This window comes from Danio aesculapii, chromosome 14, assembly GCF_903798145.1.
Source record: "Danio aesculapii chromosome 14, fDanAes4.1, whole genome shotgun sequence".
In the NCBI taxonomy this organism is placed as follows: domain Eukaryota; kingdom Metazoa; phylum Chordata; class Actinopteri; order Cypriniformes; family Danionidae; genus Danio; species Danio aesculapii.
Genome location: NC_079448.1, coordinates 14,241,617 through 14,252,285, shown reverse-complemented (window position 1 = coordinate 14,252,285; position 10,669 = coordinate 14,241,617). Strand labels below are relative to the sequence as shown.

The 10,669-nt window shown below is 37.2% G+C and overlaps 1 long non-coding RNA gene across 1 annotated transcript; it reads left to right on the top strand.

Moving 5' to 3' along the window:
- Window positions 1-5,459: 5,459 nt before the first annotated feature.
- Window positions 5,460-8,702, top strand: LOC130241222 (uncharacterized). The gene is made up of 4 exons (XR_008838838.1): window positions 5,460-5,544; window positions 7,745-7,770; window positions 7,850-7,956; window positions 8,532-8,702. It is a non-coding gene; the product is annotated as an uncharacterized LOC130241222 (long non-coding RNA).
- The last annotated feature ends 1,967 nt before the right edge of the window (window positions 8,703-10,669 follow it).

The following is a 10,669-nucleotide window of genomic DNA, read 5'->3' as shown; positions in this document are numbered from 1 at the left end:
AAACTGTGTCTTATGTGAAGCTGAAGCAACTCTAAATGATCAGCCCATTTCTAATCTCTCCCACCACCCTAATGATTTGGAAGCTCTCACACCTACCACCTTTTGCTTTTAAATGGAAACCCTGCGCTACCTCTTGATTTATTTGAAAGGTCTGATGTACAGTATATGGCAAACGAAGATGGAGACAAGTGCAATATATTCCAATATACGTGAATACCTACCCTTGTTGCAGAAGTGTCAAAATTGATCAAGAAACATAGAAATCTTTCTGTTGGAGACATTTTGATCATTGCAGATTCTACTGCACAACATGGATCATGGGTTCTAGGAAGAATGATTGAGAATTATCCAGACAGTAGAGGTTTAGTTTGTTTTATAAAATTTAAAACCAAATGCAACATCTTTGAACGTTCAATTAGTAAGCTTTGCCTTCTTTTGTAAGCAACATAGGCAAATTATGGGATAAGCAGTTAAACAGGTGTTAAACTAAACAGAGGTTGTGCATTTATATTTGAATTTTGAATTCAAATGTAATGCTCCATATTATATGAATTTGTAATTGTTATGCCATCTTGACAAACAATTAAGGGGTCGGTATGTTGGAGCCATACATTTTGTAATTGCATCTGGTCACTAGGTGGCAGTATGATACTATATAACTGTGGCATCACTGCACTGAGGAAGTGTGTTGGTAGGAAGCACAGTTTTTGACCGTACATACTAAAGAGTAGTGTGCAGTACAGATAATAGAATGCAGTTGTTTTGGAAAACAAATAAAGACATTTTATTTGTATCTATTTTGCCTACGGACTGTAACATTTACGCTTACAAAAATTGCTTACTCTACCAACATTATCAGCAATTGGAAAGCTGCTACAACGTATTTCAAATACAAATTAGTATTTTGTAATTTGTATTTGATAGGGTTGATGAAAATGGCTTAATATTTTGTATCAAAATACTTTAGTGTCTTGTATTTATGTAGTTCCCCAGCAGGAGGGGATTTCCAATGCTATGTTGAAAACTTTTACTATGGGGATTTTACCAGAAAGCCAATCATCTGAAAGAGTAATAAAACAGGCCAATGAAATGCCAATGAATTGGCGGCATCAGCATACGCAGCTGGCAGTAATTACAGCTGTGAAAAAAGATGCCAGTCATGTGTTGTTAAGTTCCTTTTTGCTTTCAGAGCTTCATGGTACTGAGAGAGTCTTTGGTTCCTTCATTGAGAGAGTGAACAAGAGAAGTTGCCGGGGATCGATGGGCAGTTTTCTCCTGGTCTCAGAGTGGGGCGACAACGCAGTGGCAGACGGTCGAACTGGGTCCATTCTCCAATCCATGGGTGTTCTCCGGTCCGGTTCTCCTAGAGCAGTTTGTATAAGAGCAAATTTCCTAAAAGAGCAACATGATCGTGCGCATCTTTTTAAAGATGTCATTACGACCGTGCGTTTCTGATGTGGTGGTTCCTCGGATGATGGGCACAAGCACTAGTTTGCATGACTGGTTGGCAGAGTCGGTTGGCACTCAGATCTGAGGGTTACAGTGGGGGTCATTCCACCACCCTTGGGCTTGCGGACCTCCCACTCCTCAGCGTGCTTCTACCAAGCTTCGAGTGAGAGAAGTGCTCTATTCTCTCGGATGGTCGTTGGCATCGATCAAGAGGGTCGGGGACCTGGAGGCTTTTTCGGTCAGTGATTCATGCCTGGATTTCGGGCCAGCTTATTTTCACGTTATCCTGAGACCTAGGCCTGGATATGTGCCCAAGGTTCCTACCATACCCTTTAGAGGCCAGGTAGTAAGCCTGCGAGCGCTGCCCATGGAGGAGGCAGACCCAGCCCTTTCTTTGCTGTGTCCCGTTCACGCGTTGCGATTTTATGTGGACCGCACTGAGAACTTTAGATCCTCTGAGCAGCTCTGTTACAGTGGTCGGAGGAAGGGAAGTGCAGTATGCAAGCAGAGGTTGGCCCACTGGATAGTGGATGTCATCTCCTTCGCTTATCAGTGCCAGGGTGAGCTGTGTCCCCCGGGAGTGCATGCGGCACCTCTTTAAAAGACATCTGTAGAGCTGTGGGCTGGGCGGCACCTTAATCTTCATGGGATTTTATAATCTTCAAGTGGAGCTGATTTCCTCACATGTGCTGATAACTCCAGTAAATGAGAAAATTTGATTTGGTGCTGTAACAAGCTGCGCATTTTTCTCTAACACAGAGATACATGTGTTTTTTTCACTTTGTCCAGTTGAGTTCCCCATTTGGCGAGCCCTATGGAGTTCCTCCGAGGCCCCCGGTACCTGACTCGGGTTGGCGGAGGAATCGGGTGCCTGGCACATTACCTTGTTGGCATGACTGCTCGGTCAGCCCGAGTTCTGGGTATAGGTGCCGGCTATGCGCGATCCCCACTGGCGATCCCATGTGCTTCACTCAGCCACAGTATAGTTGCTATGTATGCTTTGGGGGAACGGAAATGCTATATTCCTTTGCCACAGGGATTGCGCCTTAGCTGACAGCTGTAGTTCGGCTCTTCAGCTAGAAAAGGTACTTAGCGCCGCACGGCTTGCATCTTTATCCACAGCTGATTGGGATTGCTGACAGCTGTAGTTCGGCTCTTCAGCTAGAAAAGGTACTTAGCGCCGCACGGCTGGCATCTTTATCCACAGCTGATTGTTATTGCTGCCAGCTGTGTACGCTTTTTGGCGATATCCCCATAGTGGAAGTTTTTCCACATAGCATTTCCGTTCCCCCCTCCTGACCCGCGGACCCCCCACTCCTCATCAGTGCGCTCTGTCAAAGCTTCAAGTGGGAGTGGCGGGCATGACACCGGGGACCAGATGTCCATCGCTGCACCGGTGGGTGGAAGGTGGGTTAACATGTACTGATTACAATCCAGACCCACTGCCGCCCTCCGTGGTTGTCAGTGAGGTCTCGGTTTAAAAAGTCGGACATGTTAGCTGTGCTTAACCAGGCTGCTTCCAGTGTTCGAACTGGAGATAGCTCATTCCCCGCTTGACCTCCAGACTAATAGATGGGTGTTACAAGGAGGTCAAAAAGGTTAAACCTTTCAAGCCCCCGTCTCCTTCTTCCCAGAGGTGCACAGTGAGCTTACGCAGGTATGGAGGACACCTTTCTCTACCCGGTCCTCGTGTGTCCCGCTCTCACCACCCTTGGAGACAACACATACAAAAATACATACAAATACATTTAGAATGTTACTATTGGAATGTGAAGAGACTTTCAACCAGCTCAACAAAAAATGTTTCTGAAGACAATCACCTACTGCACCTTTAAGTTACTATGGAGATTTTTTTTGTTTGCAGCTTGGTCAACCAAGATTAATCCTAGTAATTTTATAGAGTTAGTTTTGATGTCAATGCTAGGTCATGCAATGTCAATGTCTATGCAAATTCAATCTGTTTTACAGTCACTCCATGCTCTTGGCCATTTACATATATTTTCAACTATTAGAATTAAAATATATGTATGTTTAATTGTATTAGCAATCATTTATATATATGTTCATATGTGGCCATTTTAGATTCATTAGTATTTACATGTACAGTGCTCATCATAAAGCAGTACGCCCCTCACACATCTCTCTTTTGAATCTATATTTTCTATAGGATGCTTTACAATAAATACGTGTTGTGTATATTAGGGCTGACCGATATTGGAAAAATAAAACGATATATTGTGCAGCCCTATATACACTAGAATAGAAATAAGACCAGAGTCTAAAAAGTAGTACACCAAAGGTATTATGATATGGAACACTTTTTAAATAAATCTTAATAAACAAGAAAAATCAAGAGAAACATAAAAATATAAAAAATCTGTAGTTTTTAAAATTTCTTTTGCAATAACTCATTTGAATTTAAATGTATTGTCTCTCTATTCCTGAAGATGTTTGGTGATTAAACTCTTATTTAAATGGAAATAACTCATTCATTTTCTTTTCGGATAAATCTCTTTATTAATCTGGGGTCGCCACAAGCGGAATGACCGCCAACTTATCCAGGATATGTTTTACACAGCGGATGCCCTTCCAGCTGCAACCCATCACTGGAAAACATCCATAGACACTCATACACTACGGCCTATTTAGCTTCCCCAATTCACCTATACCAATGTTTTTGGAATTGGGGAAAAACACAAACCACACAGAGAGAACATTCAAACTCCACACAAAAATGCCAACTGACTTCAGCCGGGGCTCGAACCAGCGACCCTCTTGCTGTAAAGCGATTGTGCTACCCACTGCGCCACCGTGATGCACTTGGATATAACTGTTTAATAAAACTATTTTGTTTCAATGCACCAAGTGGTGTTCTCATTTATGCTGAACACTAGGAACATACACATGTTGTTACGGCCTAGTGTTGTTGTCTATTGTTATCCACTAGAGGTGTTCTGTGACCTGAGTTCTAGAGCAGGGGTTCCCAAACCATTTGAGCTCCAGCGATAGGGAGCTTTGAGCTCTCGCTCCTCCTCCTGTAAGCTGTTTTAATGCGTACCCCCACCCCACCCCTAACCCCAACCCCCCAGTGACATCACTCGTAGAAGAAGTGCAAGGAAGGAGGAGCTGGAGCTCAAGCTCCCCCTTGCTGGAGCTCAACCCAAGTGGCTCTGCAGTGAGCACCACTTGAACTTTTCAGCCCCTGACCCCTAAAATGAAATGCCCGTAACTCGTTACCCCCCAAATTCATCGAAAGTGGTTATAAATATACAAACGTTGTGTTTTCAGTGTATAATCAAACTCATTTGCTCATTGACTGTTTTCTAGAAAGTCTTTAATATTGATATTGAGCCTTGAAGTGCAAGTACTTAATTAATTCATGGGGGCATATAATTCAATAAATATATTTCAATAATTCATATAAAACATGTAATTCAATAAATATTACAATATTAATGACCTAAAATTAACTGCTGCACAGGACAAAATATTTAGCACATGAAAATTCATTAAAATTTAAAGTAGTATTCTTATAAAAATGTATTCTAATAACTAAATTTTTAATATGAATACAATTTAAAAAAATAAATAAATTAATTTTAATCTAACTGAATTGTTTTTCTTTACAATTGAAGTTTATTGCTTAAATGTAATGTATTAATGCAGGTAACATGCACATTGTGGAGCATATTTGCTCTGAGAGAGCTCTAAAGAAAAGAAATCCTTTTCCCAGCTTAGCAGTCCTACAAGAATAGAATGCTTTGTGTGAATCAGAGAGATTAAACTGTATAATAACTCATGAGAAAACTTTGCACAGCGAAAATGAATCATCTGATATTACACACAGCTACCAGCCAAACTAAATACATTTATTAAATGGTGTATAGTTTAACAATCTGCTTTCTGTGTGAAGGATGTGGTGCATTGGTGGGATGGACGGACTCACTCCCTCAGTAAGAGCAGGATATGACTGCTATATAAATATACTGATCATTTCATTACTTAGTTCACTTTTATTGTATCAGTTGTGTGAGGTGACTCTAAGGCTGGGAACAATGTTTGCACGTGGCGTCATTGTCCTTCTCTGTGTGCTGGGTGAGTAAAATCCTCAGGTTTTTTTTCATTAAACTTCATACTTCAGAAATGATATTCACCAGTGCTAATATGACAAATGAAAATGAAAAGTATTACATATTGTGACCCTTTAACACAGTTTAAAGTAATGGTTTGACCAAGAGACCCATATTGTGTGTGTGCGTGCGTGCGTGCGTGCGTGCTTGCGTGCGTGCGTGCGTGCGTGTGTGTGTGTGTGTGTGTGAATAAAAGTATTATGGGCATCACGGTGGCACAGTGCTCCCGGTTTTCCCCACAGGTCCAAAGACATACACTATATGTGAATTGGGTAAGCTAAATTGTCCAGTGTATGAGTGTAAAAGAGTGTGTATGGATGTTTCCCAGTGATGGGTTGCAGCTGGGAGGGCATCCGCTGCATAAAACATATGCTGGATAAGTTAGCGGTTCATTCCGCTGTGGCGAACCCTGATTATTAAAATGACTAAGCCGAAAAGAAAATGAATGAATGAATGATATTATTATATTATATATTTAAATATATATTTTTTAAAACCATTCAAATTATCGTAAAAGTAGTTGCCAGATATTCAGTTAAAAAATGGTATACCGTAAAAAAAATGTACACATTTTAAGGTAAACAACCATGTTATTAATTTATAGTGTTATACACAAATCGTAGCTTTGTAACAAAAGACAAAAACCCAACCATAAGCATGTAGAAATAAGAAAGTCATTTGATGAACCGATGTTCCAACATTTATGTGATGAACTTTTCCCACAAGCAGAGAAACATACAGTTTAAGTAAGAATTATTAGCCCCCCGTTTGATTTTTTTTTTTCTTTTTTAAATATTTCCCAAATTTAACAGAGCAAGGAAATTTTCACAGTATGTCTGATAAAAATTTTTCTTCTGGATAAAGTCTTATTTGTTTTATTTCACTTTATTTTGTTTTATTTTTTAATTTTTATTTAATATTACTTTAAGCTGTATAGAAGTGTCTTGAAAAATTTCTAGTAAAATATTATTTACTGTCATCATGGCGAAGATAAAAGAAATCAGTTTTTAGAAATTAGTTATTAAAAGTATTATGTTTAGAAGCGACGCAGTGGCGCAGTAGATAGTGCTGTTGCCTCACAGCAAGAAGGTCGCTTGTTCAAGCCTCGGCTGGGTCAGTTGGTGTTTCTGTGTGGAGTTTGCATGTTCTCCCTGTGTTCGCATGGGTTTCCTCCGGGTGCTCCGGGTTTCCCCACAGTCCAAAGACATGCGGTACAGGTGAATTGGGTATGCTAAAATTGTCCGTAGTGTATGAGTGTGAATGGGTGTGCATGGATATTTCCCAGAGATGGGTTGCAGCTGGAAGGGCATCCGCTGCGTAAAACAATTGCTGGATAAGTTGGTCATTCATTCCGCTGTGGCAACCCCAGATTAATAAAGAGACTAAGCTGAAAAGAAAATGAAAATATGAATGAATTATGTTTAGAAATGTGTTATGTTTAAAAAAATCTTCTCTCCGTTAAATAGAAATTGGGGGAAAAAAATAGATGGGGCTAATAATTCAGGAGGGCTAATAATTCTGACTTCAACTGTACATAGAAGGTGCTCAGTGCTATTCACACAATTACTAAACACCATAACACACAAACAATTATATATATATATATATATATATATATATATATATATATATATATATATATATATATATATATATATATATATATATATATATATTGAAACAAGGCAATAAATATTTAAACATTATTTACCAAAATTAGATAAAGTAATAGATTAGTTAAATTTTGACATAAAATGTAGCTAAATCACTGATAATGAGAAAAAATGTTTGATGGTAATGTCAACAAAATTAAACATAAAAAATGTAGTGTAATGCAGGGAAAGGTCAATTTATAGTTTATAAATGTTATATGTGTGTGTGTGTGTGTGTGTGTGTGTGTGTGTGTGTGTGTGTGTGTGTGTGTGTGTGTGTGTGTGTGCGTGTGTGTGTGTGTGTGTGTGTGTGTGTGTGTGTGTGTGCGTGTGCTCGTGCGTGCATGCATGTGTGTGTGTGTGTGTGTGAATTGAGTTACAATGGCCAGATGTTCCAAAACTTTGACCACAGTATATATAATTTTGTGTGTATATTTACTTGTCGCTATTTACATGTTTTTTGTAATCAATTGACTAACTTTAGTCTTTTCTTTTCCTTTTTGAAACAAACAGTGGCCATATCTGATGGAGCAAAGGTGGTGAGTAAATAGAATTGCTTTCTTAAATTCAGTTTTTCCCTCGAGGTGTAAATGTTACAGTTTCCTTTTCTTTTACCAGCCAAAATGTGGTTACCCAGTTGGAGCATGCCCAATGAACTATTCACCTGTGTGTGGAACCAATGGTGTAACATACAGCAATGAATGCTTGCTATGTGCTGCAATGCAGTAAGTTAAGACATTCGGTGCTCAGTACTGTATATTTAAGTACACCCCTCACAAATCTATCTTTTAAATATTTTTAATAGGAAGCTATACAATATTATAATTGTGCGTTAGATTAGTCAGTATTGAAGCCAAATCTGGAGCTTATCTAACAAAATAATGGTTGATATGATAACGGTCTAAAAACTAGTACAACCCAAATATATATGTTATAGAAAAATATTAAATACAAATATATATATATATATATTTGCTTCTCTTGATTTTTCCTCTTTTTTGTAAACATTTAGTTAAAATTTGTAATTATTTTTTGCAATATTTTGCTTGAATTTAATTGTTTTATCTTTCAATTTCTAAATATGTTTAGTGACTAAAATATTATTTTAATAAATATATCTGTTAAATAAATCCGTTTTGTTTAAATGCACCAAAATACATTGCATATAATAACTGAGAAAAGGATAAAAAATATTCATTTTCAAAATGGGGTCTACTCAATTATGCTGAGCACTGCATATGTAAAAATGAACTGGTTTGTTAACAGATGATTTTGCTAATTTAATCTATCTCCTTTTTAGGACATCGAAAATAAGGATCTTAATCCAGAAGCAAGGCGAATGTTAAATAAACATCTGCAAGAATGACATGATAATTCAGCTTGGCACACCTTTTGTCAAGCTTTATTGTACTCATTCATCATGGCCTGATTTTGTAATGGTTTAATCCAAAAATAAATGTTGCATATTGAAGCTGTTCTTTTTATTATTTTTTTCGCCCTTAAATCCTGGAACAAAAAGAGTCTGTTAGTTTATAGTTTTAAATTGTAACTTTGCAAGTCACTTTCTTTTGACATCTATACAGGAAACCCACAGAAAACACAAGTATTGCACAGATAATACTCAATAAAAAGACATGGGTATTTGCAACATTTAAATGTGCACCTAAAATGCTGTGTTGTTGTAACCCAACAACAGGTCAAATAAGGACAAACCCAACATTGGGTTAATTTTCTAATAACATTAAAACAGCATTTTTAACCTAATGATTTTGCTTGTCTGTATTTGACCCAAAATTGGTTTACAACATCCCACCCTTTCTTTAGTGTATGATTCTAATATGGAGGGAGTAAAATTAAGTTCAAAAGGTCACTGTGTGTGAGACAAAGAGAATCCAGATCATTTGATAGGTTTTTGATATATTGAAAAGTTACTGTGTGTGTGCGCACGTGTGCATGCATTTGTGCAGTAAAAGATTAGTTGAAGCTCTGACATTAACATCTCCCCTACAACATAAGTATACTTGATAGTTAAAGTATCATTGTTAAAAGTTATCTTTATTAAGTTTTTAGTGGCAACTTCTTCTTTTTTTGTCATTTTTACTGCAACTATATACAAGTGTACAATATACTGCAATACAATATAACAGGCCCCTAGTCAGGGGGTTTGGGTGGTTCGAAAGACCCACCCCTCACTGACAAAGGTTCAGAATTTGTCCCATACATGAGCTCGCTTGTCTTATTTGACTGCTACGCCATTATAAATAGTGAAAATAACCCATCGAAAAAGGATTAAAGATCAAGCGAAGTATTCTGTTGGCTGTTGCTTTGGTATGACTTCAGCTAATCAGTTTGGTCATCACAAACAATTATTTTTCATGTGTTTAACATCCAGCTGTGCAACATACAATCTGGCTTCAGATAAGTCATGTTTCGCTACTGTTTTGTTTTTAAAACATTTTACAAGTAAGTCTTATCGTAAATCTTGGATCTTGTTGTTCTTGAAACAAACAAAAAAATGGCCAATAAAAAGGTGTGAAGTGTATTGTATTGTAAACTTATTGTAAAATGTTACGGAATACAAAACAATTGTTATAAATATTGTTTGTTTGTATTTTGGAAAGCAATTATATATATATATATATATATATATATATATATATATATATATATATATATATATATATATATATATATATATATATATATATTTGTTTGTTTTAGTGAAATTTATGAAAAAAATAAGAACAAAATCTGCCAAACAGGATCAGAAAAAAATCTACTTCCTAGCAGACTGACATATATATGTTTGTTTAAAGCATTAAAGCAGTGTTTCCCAACCCTGTTCCTGGAGGCGCACCAACAGTACATATTTTGTATGTCTCCCTTATCTGACCCATTCGTGTCAGGTTTTGGGGTCTTTTCTAATGTTCTGCTGAGTTGATTCAGGTGTGTTTGATTAGGGAGAGGTTGAAAATATGTACTGTTGGTGTGCCTTCAGGAACAGGGTTGGGAAACACTGGTTTAAAGCATAAATTTGCTTACTTTTGTTGAATTTCTTATGCTTTTTCATTTAATTGTTTTGGGGATATGAACAGTCTTTTAGTGTTTATAGTGTTATAGTGTTAGTTATACTGTGCTAAATCAGTGGGATGAACGGTCCACTCCCATACTTAGAGTTCAAACAATTACTATAAATATCCTGATCATATCACAACTTTGTTCAATTTTATTGCATCAGTTGAGGGAGGTGACTCTCAGATACATGAAAAATGTTTGTGGTGACATCATTCTTCTCTGTGTTAAGTGAGTAATAACCTCATTTCTGAAAAAAAAATTATCTAACACACATCAGAATCTGCAATATACATTAATACTCTGCAAAAAATGTCATTGTTTCATTTCATTCAAAATCTACACTTTAGAATCTTAATTCACTGA